The 17,181-nt window shown below is 45.0% G+C and overlaps 1 protein-coding gene across 1 annotated transcript in view; it reads left to right on the forward strand.

Moving 5' to 3' along the window:
* LOC140185252 (uncharacterized) overlaps nt 1–17,181 on the forward strand; it is a 622,887-nt gene that overhangs the window by 532,318 nt on the left and 73,388 nt on the right. The window lies entirely within an intron of this gene.

Genomic DNA, 17,181 nt, shown 5'->3' on the forward strand with positions numbered 1-17,181 from the left:
TAAAAGTGATTACAACAACTCATTGATGGTGCTTACGAATTATGTACAGCAGTTTCTATCATGAGCAATTCCTCACCCTTTACATCACCCCACAATTGGATCGTGACAGTGGGACGTGTGGTAGAGGGGGAAATCAGTGTACTATCACTCTCAGTTTTCGGATCAGTGCACAGTCACTATCCAGTCTCCTTCGGACTCCAGTCCTCCGGTCCCGGCAACAAAAGTCGTGAATCTTTACTTTGACTTTCTAGGTTTAACACGTCACACTGATGCGGCCGACACGATATGCTGTGATATCACCAACACAGAGTTGTACAGCAGTGGAACGGGATCTTCTGCTCACTGTTGTTCTGAGCTAATTGAACTGGTAATTTCATGTGATATCAAACCAATCTCTTCTGCCTACAAAGGTTCATATCCCTCTATTCTCCACACCTTCATGCGGTTTCTAGTATCCCCCGTCACATCTGCCTCTATCACCACCCCTGACATTCAATCTAGACAGCCACCAGTATGAGTGTGAAAGAATAAAAATACAACACACGTCTCCCTCTCAGGCTTCCCTCGATCTCTGCCGCTCCAGTGAACACATCGCGAGATTGTCCAATCTCTGCTGATCCAGGCAGCCCTCTTCCACTCACTGTCCAACCAATCTTCATTTCTCGCGTAAGAGAATGCAACACGCCAGATATGGTTCAAACTACTGTTTCAGAAAACTACAGCATATCTATATGACACTAGAACTCTGTGCCTCGACTGCTAAGAACGGGAATCGACTTTACCAACCAATCATCCTGTGCGCCACTTTCAGGGAGCTAAAAACTCTATTTCCAAGATCCATCTGTAGAACTCTACCTTATAACAGCAGGTACCAACCTTGCCCCATAACACGATTCCGTCAATTCTTGTGAATCGCCTCTGCATTCTTCCAGCACTAATATCCTTTGTATAAAATGTTAAAAAGAACTGAATGCAACACTTTCAGAAACTTGGCTGATTGGCAGCATCTACTGCGAGGAATAGATTCGACATTTCGGACGAGACCCTTCCCTTACAGCAGTGACAATAGCCCTTCGCCCACCCCCCATTCCATGCCATCCTGGTGCCCACCAAAATGGTCACATCCGCACTGGGACGGGAATTAGTTTGAACGTCGCATGGGACTTCCTCAGTCTTTTCCCTGCTGTAGGAGACGATGACTAAACCTTTCCTATTCTGTACTTATCCAAAATGCCTTTGATTTTTTTTTTCGTACAGGACCACTAAGGAGGTAGTGTTTGGACTCTTGAAGAACAGTCAGGCAGGAGATGGGATTTAAGGGCAAGATCAATATTTTTATTTTTTTCTAGTGACAAGCAAGATCCCTGAAAATCGGTGATCAATGTTCTTCTATAATATAAGAAGCGGAATGGAAACGCCTGGAAAATATAGACTGGTCAAACTCACGTCAGATATCGGGAGGTTACAGGACAGGATTCGTAGGGATAGGATGTAGGGTTATGGAACACCACACACATAAACAGACCGCCAGGCCCTTGCATGTCTGTGATGACTTGTTTTCTAGCCTAGCTCCTTCAACCTCCACCAGGACCATTTCCAATCATATCCCTCCATCCTTATACCTAACCAAGTGTCTCCTAAATGTTGCATTTAAACCTGCATTCACCTCCTCTTCTGGCAGCTTATTCCACACACCTACTGACCTCTGAGTGAAGACTTTCCTTCTCATGTTCCCCGTAAACATTTCACCTTTTACTATTAAACTCTGACCTCTTCTTCTAGTTTCACCCATCCGGAGGGGTGGGTGGGGGGGATAGTCTCGGTCTGGGTGAGACTAAACCTATTGAATGTGTCCCTCTGACTCAGGTCCTCAACTCCTGAGGACATCATTATAAATTTTCTGTTGATAGGTGAGCCAAACTGCAGACAATACTCCAGGTCTGTCCTCATTAACGTCCTATACAACTTCAGCATAACATTCTAATTCGTGTACTCACTACTTTGTTTTATGAAGGGCAATATGCCAAAAGTTATCTTTATATCTCTACCTATTCTGGAAGTCTATTTCTATCTCGTTCTGTTCTACGCAGACTACAATTACCTACCGTTAACTGCGTAAGCCCTACACTGGTTGATTCTGGCAAAAGTGAAACACTGTATGCTTGTCTGCATTACATCCCATCTACAGAATTTTCAGCCCATTTTTCCAGCTTCTCCGATCATGCAACAAGTTCTGATAAATACTTCTCTTTCCACTCACGCTCTGAATCTCGTTGGCACCTGCAAATCCAGTTCACCATATTCCAATTGAAATCCATATACATATGTCTTGTCCCTTAAAATGTCTTCAAATAAGTTACCCACAAATGATGTGAGGCTCACCTTCCTTTAACTTTACGGTTTACTCTTCAAACATTTCTTGAACAATGGGAGATAACCTTTAGTACCCCACCCATGGCAACGACATTTTAATCCTGGACATGATAGACTGGTGAATCAGACTGGTACAGAAACTTGGATGTCTCTGGGGCAGGAATGGCTGTTGAGTGTGCCAGACGTTAGATGTTTTCAAAAGGAAAGGGAGGGAGGCAAAAGATGTGGGTGTGTGGCACTGCTAATCAGGGATAGTATCACGGCTGCAGAAAAGGAGGTGGTCATGGAGGAATTGTCTACTGAGTCATTGTGGATGGAAGTCAGAAACAGGAAGGGGGCAATAACTCAACTGACTGTTTTTTATAGATCCCCCAATAGTAACAAAGACATCGAAGAGCAGATAGGGAGGCAGATTCTGGAGATAAGGTTGTTGTGATGGGTGTTTTAACTTTCTTAATATTGATTGGCCTCTCCTTAGATGGGCCGGAGTTAAGTAGGTGTTGTTGGCCAGAAGGAACAGCAGCCTGACCAAGGACAGGGGAGGCAGACGGGCCAGTTGACTTTCCACCTCCCCCCCCCACCCCCGCACCACCGTTTTGTGGATTCTGAACTGAATCTCGCTCCTCGCTATTCTAATCTGCCACTGAATATGGACACAGGAAGCTTTGGGTTGTGATCCACTAAACCTGAGACCATTCTTAAACAAGTAGCCATTTGTTATGTAAAGGGAATGGACTCTGAACTGATTCTTGGCTCTGGGACAATCTAATCAGAGCAATAAACTTGGGAGCATTCTCAGATGAATAGCTGTTTGTTATGTAAAGTACCAGACCTGCAATCTGTAATCTCGTTCGACAATGCCTGGGTTGGCCCATTTAACTGGTTTGGACCAGTCAGAGTGTAAAGACAGAAATACACAAGGCTGGGATGGGCAGAGCCATGAAAGAATGTTATTTGTAGCCCTGTACTATGACCAGTAAGAAGGTTATCGAGGTAGATCAGTTGACCTTGAGCCAGTGGGATGGAGATTCAATGGTTCAATTGATGAGGAACAGTTCCGGACACAAGGACGCCAGATACGCAAGGGCGATTACTGTCCAACAGCCAGAGACAATCCACGGAGGCGTGGAGATCGGCACCACGAGGAAAGTGTAGCCAGCGTAGACTCCTTTCCCGGGTAATACCTTTCTCATTTCATGGACCGTTCATGAAGTATCAGGGGTTCTAGCAGGGAGCACACAGGTAGGTAAGTGTGAACCCACATGCCTTTTAGTAGAAATAATAAAAGTTACTTGTTGGTAACCGCAGATTCTCTGTGCCTCACTGGTCATTATTACAAGGGGTGATTCTTGTTACCGAATTGGTGTCCCCGTTGGGGCTCGAGGATAAATCTCTTTACTCAGGGGAAGACACGAGTCGGATCACATAGGTTACAGCTGAAAATCCTACAATATCAGCATAAAGCAGAAGCCGAGCGAGATAGGTTACAAGGAGAACACAGAAGGTTCCAAAGGAGTTAGAACCCCTTAGAGAAACGGTTACTGATTTACAGGATCAGAGGTATGGACTTGATGAATATGTACCAGTTTCACTTGAAGTCTGTGATCTTACTTAAAGAAAACAAGTAAAATAAAGAAAACAGCTCAGCTAGCGAAGGATGAAGTGGAAGGATTAAGGGGAAGTGATTCAGAAATCAGCGCAGGAAAAGAGGAGTTACACTGACGATCATGCAAAGCGCTTAAAGCATATTCAAAAGCTGCAGGACCAACCTACTGCACAACGACGAATAATATGCGCTTTCTGGATCTCAGAAAGGGAAGGAAGGTGAATACGGAGATATTGATTGGCATGAGTTAGCAGATGAAGCTACTAGATACGGTTAGGAAAATTACGAAGCACCATTTCCTGAGGAACTCTCACTGACACCATAGCCACGGAAACCGGTGCTACCGGCTGCAAGATTGGCACCCCTAGTTACTATCGGGGGCGGGGGTGGGGAGAGAGAGCAGGGGAACAGATCAAAATCATAATATAACGTACAGCAGACCGTTCGGGTTACAGCAGCTTAGATATATTGTTAAGGACATCGGAACATGCGTGCTCGGAGGCGACCCTGAAGAGCTTTTCCAAGCAACTAGTCATCAGAGAATAATACATGGCCTAGACAACTCTGAGGAAAGGAAACTGATGGTAACCTGTTTACAGCCAAATATACACTCAGCTTTCACAGATATACAATGAGATGGTGGGGTCCCCGGTAGACACGCTAGTCAGATGTTACCAGAGGAGAAATGAAAATCACAACGCATTTGCATCCCGTTTATGGACTGGGTTAATGGAACATCATTAGATCGGGACCACTTAGGACTGGACACCTCAAATAGAGGGTTGAGGACACTGGTGTCTCACTGTACGGATGAATCTAAAAAGGCACTGGAAATGTTTGATATTTATGAACCCACACATACTGAGGCATGGATACTGAGGAAGATGAGTAGAGCGTTGGAAAAGGAGATACAAAGACCACCTAAACTTTCTCATGGGAAGGTGATACCTGTTACAAGTTAGGAACCTGCCTAGAGAAATGACGGTAGAGGACCCACCCACAAGGCCTCCCTGCCACGCTACCAAGGAGCAAGGAAGGACAGAGGAAATGGAACAGGGCCAGGAAGACGGAAACTGAAGGGGGAGTAATTAAATGCTATAAATGTAGTCAAGAGGGACTTATTATCAGAACATTTCCAAACCTGAGACGAGAAAGAGTAGAGCGATATGGTCTGCCCTTGGAGGGGCCAGATAGACGGAGCCCGCAGAATAACATGGTGGAGGTACCACCATCGAGGGACTTGTAACCTGATCTTGAAAGACGGTGTCAGACCTCACCAGCATGGAGGGGGGGGGGGGGGTGACACAAGTTGGGATGAAACCGGAAGACCTCTAGTGAGTGGTAGGGTCAGAGGCTGCTCTGTTACCTTTTTATGGGACACTGGAAAATCCTGAACCACCGTCAAATCCACTAATGTAAATAACGTAAGTTGGGAGACATAAGGTAACATTATCCTAAGTGGATTCACAGGACATTGTGAGTGTTCTATTGGAAGTTAGAATAGGAGACACAGCATTGGAACATGCAGTAGTGCTTGTGGAATTACTAGGCAAGCAGGAATGTATACTGGGGAGTGATTACATGGCCAAAGCAGGGCTTTGTTTTGACCCAGTTAATTGTATGAATAACATACACCACATGTAGATCCCAGGTGGAGAATATCAGAATAGAATATGCACAGTGGGTGAAATGTGAATGAAACGGGAAGAGGTGAGCGATGATCAGAAGGTGCAGCAAATTATCGCACAGAACCCGTGGGCATTTGCAAGGCACAAGCATGACTGTGGAAAGATGACTGGCAGTGTGTGCCTACATACAAGGTCCAGACCCCAAACCGCAGAAGAATTATGAGTTTCCCAATAAAGCAGAGGAAGATGCCGGTAAGGTAATACAAAGTTTGGTACCACAAGGGGTACTGAGGCTAGTAGCCTCCACTAACAACTAACCCATATGACCAGTGAGGAAAGCAGATGGTAGTTGGAGACTGACAATAGACTATCGAGAGCTGAATAAAACAACCCCGTTAACAGCCCCAGCTGCAGCAACTAACCCAGAAACAATGGTCAAACGGGATGAAAGAGCGCAATGGTTCACAGTTTTAGACATAAATAATGGAGTTTGGTCTATCCAACTAGAAAGAGAGTGTCAATACAAGTTTGCATTTACCTTTCAGGGACAGCAATATAAAAGGACTGCCCTACCACAGGGGTTCCATAATTCCCCGTCTATATTTCACCAGCGCTTGGGTGAAGGGGTAAATCGGTTTTCAAAACCCGAGTGCTTTGTCCAATATGTAGATGATCTGCTCCTGCAGAACGAAACCAAGCAGGAACATTTTCAGCTACTAACAGAACTGCTGCAATTATTACTTGCATTGGGACTAAAGGTAAACCCTAAAAAGCACAGGTAATGAAACAAGAAGTTAGTTATTTAGTAATGACCTTGACACTGGGGAAAAGAGAAATTGGTAAGCGAAGAATAGAATCGGTTATGAAACTGCCTATTCCCCGAGACCTGAAAGTACTGCGGTCCTTTCTGGAGCTGGTAGGATACTGTAGAGATCACATTGATGGATTTTCCACTAAGGCACCTCCTTCAATGAAGTTACTGAAAAAATAATGTGGCGTGGGGATGGAAATAGCACACCCGCGCTATCACAGCTCTGAAGCAAGTGTTGTCCACTGCGCCTGCTCTAAACCCCAAATCTGAATGAGCCCTTCTCATTGGAGGTGATACCACCCTCTCAGCAGCGCTCTCACAGGAGACACATGGCAAGTTAAGACCAGTAGCGTCTGAATCACGCATGCTTCCACCAGTGGAACAGGGGTATACTGTATGTGAAATACACTTGTTAGCAGTAGGCGGTACGACACTTCACCTCCATAGCGGGAATTAATCCACTTAAAAGACTGACAGAACACACCCCCATACAATTACTGTCAGATGGAAGGATTACAAATGGTTCAGTAAGCCGAAACAGAATTGCTGGATGGACATTGTTGCTGCAAGGAAGAAATATTAGTGTAAAGCGAGTAAACGCTACCTCTATGTCAGCTGATAACCTGGTGTACCACAGAAATGAACATGAGTGTCAAATTATGATAGCAAATGATTCCAAGGGTCCATTTGTATCAAAACAAAAAGGAGGGGTTGGAAGCTGATCAGATAAAGTAATGACTGAGAATAAAGAAACAAAGAAAAAAGAAAAGCCCTACTTTAAAATTTGTGTAGATGGCTCCTCATCAGCACAGTATGGTGAGAGGAGAACTGGGTGTGGCATACAGCATATGCAGAGGATGGACATGGGCAGGAAAGGTATAGTATAGCTTGAAAGTTACCTAAAACCATGAGTGCACAGGCAGCAGAATTGGCAGCTGTAGCATATGTGGTTAGCCACCCAAAACATTTTCCGTCAGCGTCTGTCATACACTCTGATAGTATATGTGTTTGTAACAGCTTTACAGAACATTTGCCTCTGTCATAAGCCAGAGGGTTTGCTTCAGCTGATGGGAAGCTCCTCCCATCTGCTGCTTTATTGCAATATATATTTGAAGAGGCAAAGGGAAAAGAATATGCAGTCGTAAAGGTGAAAGCCCGCGCTAAATCATCTCCTGAGGGAAATAGAAAAGCTGACGAGTTGGCAAAGCAAGGTGCTTTATTTGGGCAGGAATGGCAGCCACAGATTGGGGAGATTGGGAGGCGGAAAGAACAACGGATTAATGCTATGGATTTAACAGAGGAGCATAAGAAAGATAAAGAATTTTTAAAAATGAAGGTGCAGGGTGTGAAATATACAAGGAGCCCAAGGGAGTGTTTGTCAAAGCTGGGGTTGTCCTTCACGAAGGAAAGATTGTGTTTCCAGGGGGAGGAAGAAACCAGATGATCCATTGGTACCATGATCTATGGGAACACCAGAGGCGTGAAAGCACCCTGGAAAAGATCAAGAAAGTGGGCTGGTGGCCTAAGATGAAAGATGATGTGGAGCACTATGTCAGAAATTGCTTAATTTGTGCACAATATAATCCTGATAGAATTGTAAAGAGAGGAGCCCTTTGACACACCAGACCAGTGGAAGAGCCTTGGACTAATCTACAGACAGGTTACGTTGGTCCCTCACCGCCCACCCCTGGAGGGAACAAATATATTCTGGTCATAATGGACACCTTTACGAAGTGGGTGGAAGCTTTCCCGGTTAAGACAAACACAGCAAAGGCCGCTGCAGAATTCCTATTGGAAAGGATATTCACTCGCTGGGGACAACCCCGGATTATCGAATCAGAGCAAGGCACACATTTCACGGCCCAGATAATGCAAGAAGTCATGGCACATTTAGGAATCAAGCGGATGTTTCATATACCTTATAGATCACAGCCCAGTGGAATTGTGGAAAGGACACTAAAAGTATGATTGCAGAAATGGTGTAACAACACGGCAAGCAGCTTTCCTGATGTCTTGATGATAATGAGGAAGACAGTGACATCCTCAACTGGTTACACCCCGTATAAACGCATGACCGGAAGGACCATGAGAGGATTGGAGGAGTTGTTACGATTAGAAATATCAGAACCCGAAATCGTTGGGACTTTGTCAGAAAATGGGTACAACAATTGGTAGAGTCAGTGAATGAGGCCAATGATGTGGCAGCCCACCTAATAGGAAATAAAAAGCAACAGAGTAAAGTCTGCTTTGGCTCAGAAGTCAGTCCTATAGAATAAAGCCCAGGACAAAGAGTGATGATCAGAATACACCAACTTACCTCATTTTTAAATCCAAGGTTTGCAGGGCCCCATGAAATTAGAGACAAAGAAAGTCCTTCAGTGTACAAAGTGCTGACTTCTCCAAATAGAAGAGGGTAGTACCATATCAACCAGCTGAAACCGGTGGGGGAGAAACAGGCATGTTATCACCAACAGCACATAACAATTGATGTACATGATAGCCCTGATTCAGAAGACTTGCGGATGGAACAACTGTTCCAAGAAGATTGGAACAAACCCTGTCCAGGGGATGATTTTCAGTCCCCTCAACTTCAGACACGAGAATGTTTTGTCAGCAAATCAAAGGAAAAGAAAGGTAAGCCAGTGTTTGTTCCTCCCATCTTGAAATGAAACTGGGTGAGTAAAGACGGACGGCTTGAGTCTAAAGACAATTGGGAGCCTCGATTGGATGGGCTAGAAACACAAAATATAGACTTAAAATAATTTAAGATTTAAGCTGGAAATTACAGCAGATATTGCTCTTGCGCATTACATGGATTTCGGAGTGTTGATGAATTTGTGGGTGCACACTGATTTGGGGGTTGCATGCGCGTTTGAGGGTGCAAATGCATATGGGTTTGCACACAGATTTGGGTGTCTCGGCGGATTTGGGGATGCACACAGTTTTGGGGAGTCCGTCGATTTGGGGGTGTGATGCTTCTCAAGGTTGTTTTATTTATAGATATTTTAATTACAAATGCACTTTGAACTTTGATTTTGCTATTTGATTTAAGCAGCTATTCTGTGAATTGTTTGAAGCGAGTCTTGCTCTGGGATAATCTAATGTGCATGTGAGGGTGTCGTGGGGATGGAGTGCGAACAGATTTGTGTATGTCGTTGGAGTTTAGGGTGTTGGCAGGTTCTGGGTGAGCACGGAACGAGGGGTGCAGACTGATTTGAAGATTGCGCTGAATTAGGCGTGCTTTAGCGAATATGGGGGGTGCAGAGATATTTGTGCATATTCGCTGAACTGGGGGTTTGTCAGCAAATGTGGGTGTGTCTGTGGATTTGGGGGCACCTACTGACGTGAAGATAGGTTTGTGGAAGTGCGTATGTTTAGAAATGTCAGCGGATTTGGGGTTGCACACAGATTTTGGGATTGGGTAGACTTGGAGGTGTTCATGGATGTCGGGTGCGCGCATCTTTCACGGTTCTCAGGATGTGGCGGTTTGGTGAATCAAAAGATTATTTTATTTATCGATAATTTTGACAATAGATGCAGTTTGAACGTTGAAATTTGTTCTTGCTAAATTATTGAGGTGGGCCTGCTTGAAATGATGCTTGCTTGATCTGATGTGTATGTCGAGGTGACAGCGGGTTTAAGTTGCACATGGAATTCAGGTGCACACTGATTCAGTGGATACAGATTTGGGATTGTGCGCTGATTTAAGGAGACGTCAACGAATATGCGGGTGAACACGCATGTGAACGTGTGTTCAGTCTTTAAACTTTGTTCTTGCTACTTTTAAGGTGGAGGCAGCTATTTTGTGAAGTGTTTGAAATCCTTCCTGCTCTGGGATAGACTCGTGTTGGTGTACCACGGATTTGGGGTGCGCTAGGATTTGGGGATGTGCGAGTATTCCGGAGTTTGTCAGTGAATGTGTGAGTGTACGGGAATTTTGGGGAGTCAGTTGCTTTGGGGTTGCACACTGATTTGAGAGTTTAATGAGGGTTTGCCGGTCAGCAGAGATTTATCAGTGTACACTGATTTGAAGATATATGCAGAGTTGGGTGTGTTTGGCGGATTCGGGGGCGAAGATGGAGATGTTGGATTTGTCGAATCTCGAGGTCGTTTCGATTATAGATAAACGCGATATGAACTTTGACCTCTGTACTTGCTTTTTTTAATGGAAGCAGTCATTTTCTGAACTATTTGAAATGATTCTTGCGCTGGGAAATTCTAATGTGCATGTAGGAGAATCAGCGGGCTCGGGTGCGCAACGGATTCGAGGGTGCAGACAGATTTGAGCATACGCACCGATTAAATGCGCTTTGGGGAATAGGGGGTGCACAGGGATTTGGAACTGTGGACAGGAATGGGTGTCTGTCAGCTAATATTAGGGTACATACCAATTGAGGGCACACACCAACATAGATGCAGACGGATTTCGGGGCGCACACCTATCCGTGTGTCGGTGCGAATCTGAGTGTGTGCAGAGATTTGGGAATTTAATAATAAATGCATGTTGAACGTTGAAGTTTGTTCTTGATCATTTCTAAGGTGGAGGCAGCCATTTTGTGAACTATTTGAAATGATTTTGCTCTGAGATGATCTAACGTGAAAGCGTGTCTGCTGATTTGGAGCTTTGACGAATCTCAAGGTTGTTTCATTTGTACATAGATTAATAATGAATGCAATTTGAATTTTGACCTCTGTTCTTGATTTTTATGGTTCAGGCAGCCATTTTGTGAAGTGTTTGAAACGAGAGGTCGGGAGCATGTGCAGTTTACGGAGACAGAGGGGAAGGGACTGAACCGAGGGGATAAATTGAATTGGATGTCTATGGATACGTGTAGAGTCAGGCCGGGTCAGGCAGAAACAATGGGTTGATCCACACAGAGACACAGAAACACGCTACACAGAACGGCACTTCCTTATCCGCCTCTCCAGCGCTCCGCCGTGTTCTTTAACACACAGGTGGTGATATGATTAAAACAGACTCAACCCCCTACTAGACTGCTGAGCTTTATGGCCATGTATTAGGGTTAAGGGTGGGTCCCGGACGAGCACCAAAGTGTCCTGTCTGTGACTATGACTAAGTCACTGAAAACGTTGGACGGTTTTCTGGATATGAAAGTGTTTAGTCACCATCACAAGCAGAACTTTTCTTAGCGACCCCCTCGTTACAGTCCCCCGAACACAAACTATTCCAAGAGTTTATACTCTCGAGGAGAATGATAACAGTAGGTGATTCAATACAATTTAACAAGCTACAACGAATAATTTACTTCAATCTTCTGTGTCTCTCAAGTGGCTCCATTGAATTGCATACATACAGTGGAAGCACATTTAATTGATAAGAAACCACTGAAGGTCCAGTCACCTTTTCGGACAAACTAATTCACACAAACAGTCCAAACATTGCACTAGTTAATTATTTAATCTCAATCTGTCACCACGGGGAATGCACCCGCCTGAGGTAATTGGTCTGTAAATAGTTTTACAACAGTTATTTTTAAATCTGCTGAAATGTGTCCAGGTGGAGTCGATAAATGGTATTAAAAACCCCAGGCATGTGCTGCCTTAACGTTTCATTCCGAGAGATCGCCTGTATCACAGCGGGGACAGATAAACTGTCTGCAATTTTGGATATTTACTGCAGTGTGGAGAAAATATTGTACGTGTTCATTGCCGTCATTGGAGCTCCTGGTGAGTAAGCAGAACAATTCATGTTTGGTAGTTCTGTGCGTTAACCCATGTGAATCTGTTTGAATGTGAATTGGCGAGACCCGACGCAGACTGTGAGACCGCTTTGCTGAACATCTACGCTCTGTCCGCCAGAGAAAGCAGGATCTCCCAGTGGCCACACATTTTAATTCCACATCCCATTCCCATTCTGACATGTCTATCCACGGCCTCCTCTACTGTAAAGATGAAGCCACACTCAGGTTGGAGGAACAACACCTTATATTCCGTCTGGGTAGCCTCCAACCTGATGGCATGAACATCGACTTCTCTAACTTCCGCTAAGGCCCCACCTCCCCCTCGTACCCCATCTGTTACTTATTTTTATGCACACATTCTTTCTCTCACTCTCCTTTTTATCCCTTTGTCCCTCTGAATATACCTCTTGCCCATCCTCTGGGTCCCCCCCCCCCCCCGTCTTTCTTCCCGGACCTCCTGTCCCATGATCCTCTCGTATTCCCTTTTGCCAATCACCTGTCCAGCTCTTGGCTCCATCCCTCCCCCTCCTGTCTTCTCCTATCATATTGGATCTCCCCCTCCCCCTCCAACTTTCAAATCCCTTACTCACTCTTCCTTCAGTTAGTCCTGACGAAGGGTCTCGGCCTGAAACGTCGACTGCACCTCTTCCTACAGATGCTGCCTGGCCTGCTGCGTTCACCAGCAACTTTGATGTGTGTTGCTTGAATCTGTTTATGATCATTTGACAAGCTTCTAACTTGATAATAATTATACAAATATCCGTCAGAGATATTGATCCTGTTAGTTCAACACTGACATTTCATATTTAATGACAAGCGGAACTAAACTCCTGTCTCTCATTTAACTCACGGAATCGACTCCGACGTTGTTCTTGCCTTCAATGCCACCTTATCCGGAGTTGTGTCGGTGTGGGGACAGACAGCTCTCCCGCAAGCTGTGACTGGGATGGGTTTACATTGTGAAGTTCACTGTTTCTGAGTTATTGATCAGAGAGAACCCCTGGTCCTGTGTTTCATGTCTCCCTGTGGAATCTGTCACAGTCGGATCTCACTGCCTGTCGGTCAATAATTGGGTCTGATCACCTGAACCACTGTCCACGGATCTGCTGACGATAGTTATCGAATTGAACTGCGCTGCGGAATTAATCCATTAACGGAGCCACTCAGTCTCAGGTTACTAAGTTGTTCCTGCTTTCCCTCTGAGACGCGTCGTAAACTGGGGCACCGCTTCGTCCTGAAGAACAGTCTCGGCACAACACCAAAGCTTGTTCAATTCCATGTTTGCTGCCTGACCTACTGAGCCCTTCAGTATTTTGTCTGTGTTGCTCCCCTGTGTCTCCCTTCTCGGCCCCATCAGATGCTGAGTTTCCAGGGGCCTCGTCAGTCACGGTTAAATCAGTGAAACCGGCCCCGTCAGCGACTGGAATCGGGATCAGCACCGATCGTTGTTGTTCATGCAGATCGCTTTTATCGCCGACGATTCTGCACACATTGTCTTATCTCCGCACTGAAGAGGGCAGGTCAGAGACAGTGTGACCCATGTTTGATGTTAGATTAGCGGCCGTTCACAGACTCCAGCACTCCTGATCTTTAGCTGAAACCGTATTCCTTGAGGAACGTGTTCAGTTATGCTCAGTGTCTCTCTCTCCCTCCTCCGTCCCCGTCTTTCACCCCCTCTCCCGCCCCTCCCGCCTCCCCCACACACAGTGAATTTAGCGGCGATTGTGATCCTGTCCCGGGGAAAGTGCGGTTCTCTACCTGCACCACTCGCTACCTGGTGGCCATGGCAGCGGCCGATCTACTGACCATTGTCACCGAGGTCATTTTGTCTCAAATCAATGAGTATTACTTCCCGATGAATTTTCTGGACATCACGCCTGTGTGTAGTGTTATCCATGTACTGACATTCACAGCCACAGACCGTTCTGTCTGGTTCACCGTCACTTTCACCTTTGATCGGTTTGTCGCCATTTGCTGCCAGAAGCTGAAAACAAAATATTGCACCGGGAAAACTGCGACTGTGGTTCTAACAACAACCGGCGTACTTTTTTGTCGGAAAAAAAACATCCCCCGGTTCTTCACACGGGAACCCAGCATGATAATCGACAATATACCTTGGTTCTGTGTACTCATGGACAGGTATTTCGCTGACCCCGGGTGGGTAGTATATGACTGGCTTGATACAGTTTTAACTCCGCTCCTCCCTTTCGCTGGGATCCTGCTGCTCAACGCTCTGACAGTCAGGCACATTTTAGTGGCCAGTCGGGTCCGTAAGGGGCTGAAATGTCAGAGCAAGGGGGAGAACCGCAGTGACCTGGAGTTGGAGAGCAGGAGGAGGTCTGTGATTTTACTCTTCAGCCTCTCCGGCAGCTTCATCCTCCTGTGGATGACACTGGTTGTAAATGTCATATATTATCAGGTCTGAGGGAAAGGATTCAATTTCAATGATTCTGAATGGATCTTTAACTACGTCGGGATTTTGCTGAGTGATTTCAGCTGCTGCACAAACACATTTATTTACGCGGTGACTCAGTCAAAATTCAGGGAGCAGATAATTAGTGCGGTGAAATATTCTGTCCCCTCCGTGCTTCAATTCATGAATAAAACCGCGTCCTGAGCACAAGACGGAGGCGGCCACAATTTCTGCAGTCGGGACGCCAGCTCCTCATATTCACTGCCTGATCTCCGAGTTGTTATTCCGTGACTGACTGTCCCATCGTCTGGCAAGTCTGGAACATTAGGATAGTCTGTTTCTGGGGAGGGTCAAAACACTGTCCTGGACTCGTCAGATATCAGTCAACGAACTACACTGGAATGCCACCAACTGATTGGTCTATGGATATGCCCATCTATCCCCATTCCCGCCCACCAACCTCACAGTCCGACTTTACCACAAGACAGCGGGAGTTCTAGTCTTATGCTGGTTGGCTAATCCAATGTCAAACACACCAGTTTCCGCCTAGCTTTTAAATGATTGTCTAACATGAATGAATGGGGCGGGCTTTGGATTCATGTCGGTTGACGCTCCGACTTAATGCGCGTTCCCGCCACTAACTGGACTGGAATATGGTGCAGAGAAATGGGAAATAAAACCCTCGTACTTATTTTTTTTCTAATGAAAGCTAAATTACCCCCTCCCAAAAAAAATCCTATAGATTGTACAAAATGAAATCCAATAGAGTGAATCGAGTTAAACTCATTCCCACAACTGAAATGAAAGATATCCACCCTCAACGATTGTAAGTAAATCTGCATTTGATTTCCATCTACTTGATCAGCTTCACCCTGAAACAGTGTGTGTTGAAATGCTTCATAATGACAAAATCTACACAGCCCAGTATGAAATTTTCAAACACAACGTAGGGAATAATTCTTTATAGTATGGCCAATTCAGGTCGTGTCACTATAATTCCTTCCCTTCTTGTTTGTAGCCACTTCTCCCATGAACCCAACACTGTTCGATATCTGTAAAGGTGTCTCCCCTTGTGCCCAGTGTCCCACTAGATTTCCCATAAACCCCTCATTCTTAACCCTGCAAACCCTGAAACAGGTTCTGATTTGCAACGTGGAAGGTCTTTATCCACAGTCGAACTCTTAACAGCTTTTGTGACTAAACAGTCAACCCGCTCATTCCCCTCAGTACCTCCATGTGTGGAGACCCCTCAGAAGAAAATGTATAATCCAATACTTTGCGTATCAAATAATGTTTGATGAGTTTCCAACAGTAACTCTGACCGACTGCTAGTGTCCAGCTAGTCCCAGACTGACCAATCCGTTTTAAAATTCATCAAAACCGAAAACAACATCTGAACAAATTACAACTTTACGTGGACGAATTTCCTCCAAACACTATAGGTCTAGAATGATGGCCACATATTCTGCAGTTTTTACACATAAATGGTCAGTAAGCTGTTTCTTTATCGTTACCTTTAATCCGGGCACAACAAACACCATCATCCCCAGTTAAATTGCCTTTTGATTCCTCTGCAACAATGGTTAACATATCAAAATAATTGTCTTTAATATATTGATGAACCAGCAGATCCTCAGGCATAACAGAGTCCTTGGACTTTATTAAAATGTGAGACCTAAAATCAAGTAGTCACAGACAGAACAAAGTGGCGTTTCAGAGAACGTGACAGTGCGGTATATTGCATAATCCAACAATCCCAACTTCCCAGCCTGATTAGGTCCCAGCCACCTAAACAGGAAAACACTTTGCGTATAATGTTCCCAATAGTCCTCGAACACAACTTTAACCGGAAGATCATTTCTCTGCCTCCTCAAATTAATCCTATGCTAGCATAACTGCAATATCTGCAATTCTGATGATAGTTCTGCCATTTCAGCCAGTAAAACCGAAACAGGAGACGACCTTACTGCACCACCATACAATCTTAAAGCCTGTTTTTCTGTCACATTCAAGTATTTTAGAGTTGAAAATGAAGCTGAGCTATAAGCCCCACAGCCATAATAAAGAACAGATCTAATGAAACCAACTTAATTCCCTGGTTCATATTTTCACTGTTATACTGTATGTATTTCATTCAGCAGGTCGGTAAGAGCAGTCTGTTTTGCTTTCAGCCTGTCTGGCTTATTGCTGAAGATAAGGGATGTTGAGGAATGTGTGGCATCCAATTAGGATGGGAGGACTTTGGGGACGTTTTCCTTTCTGTTGAACACTGAGGTCGGGCCTGGGGCTTTTTTCGGGGGGAGATGGAGAAAGAAGACGCTGGATAGAACAGGTCGTAGGATTTGACCCAGTGTGGGACCGGGATTCGACGAAGCCAGGGGCCGAGATCGATTTATAATCAGTGAATATGGTGAAACTTTGAGCTCCAACTTGTGTACATTTCTATTTGTTTTTCTTTACTAACCCTTTAGTTAAGTTCAGATTCATAAATATACTTCCTTTAATCGTATGCAGGGTACTGTCCGTCATTTCGTGGCACTAATTTGTGACGGGTAGCAAATTACACAGATCCACACAAACTGGGGTCCGGGGCTGGAAGCCATCCCGGTCTCGCGAGTCTGGCGGTATTTATTCTAGTCCAGTGTCTT

Source organism: Mobula birostris, chromosome 20 (genome assembly GCF_030028105.1).
Source record: "Mobula birostris isolate sMobBir1 chromosome 20, sMobBir1.hap1, whole genome shotgun sequence".
NCBI classification, from domain to species: domain Eukaryota; kingdom Metazoa; phylum Chordata; class Chondrichthyes; order Myliobatiformes; family Myliobatidae; genus Mobula; species Mobula birostris.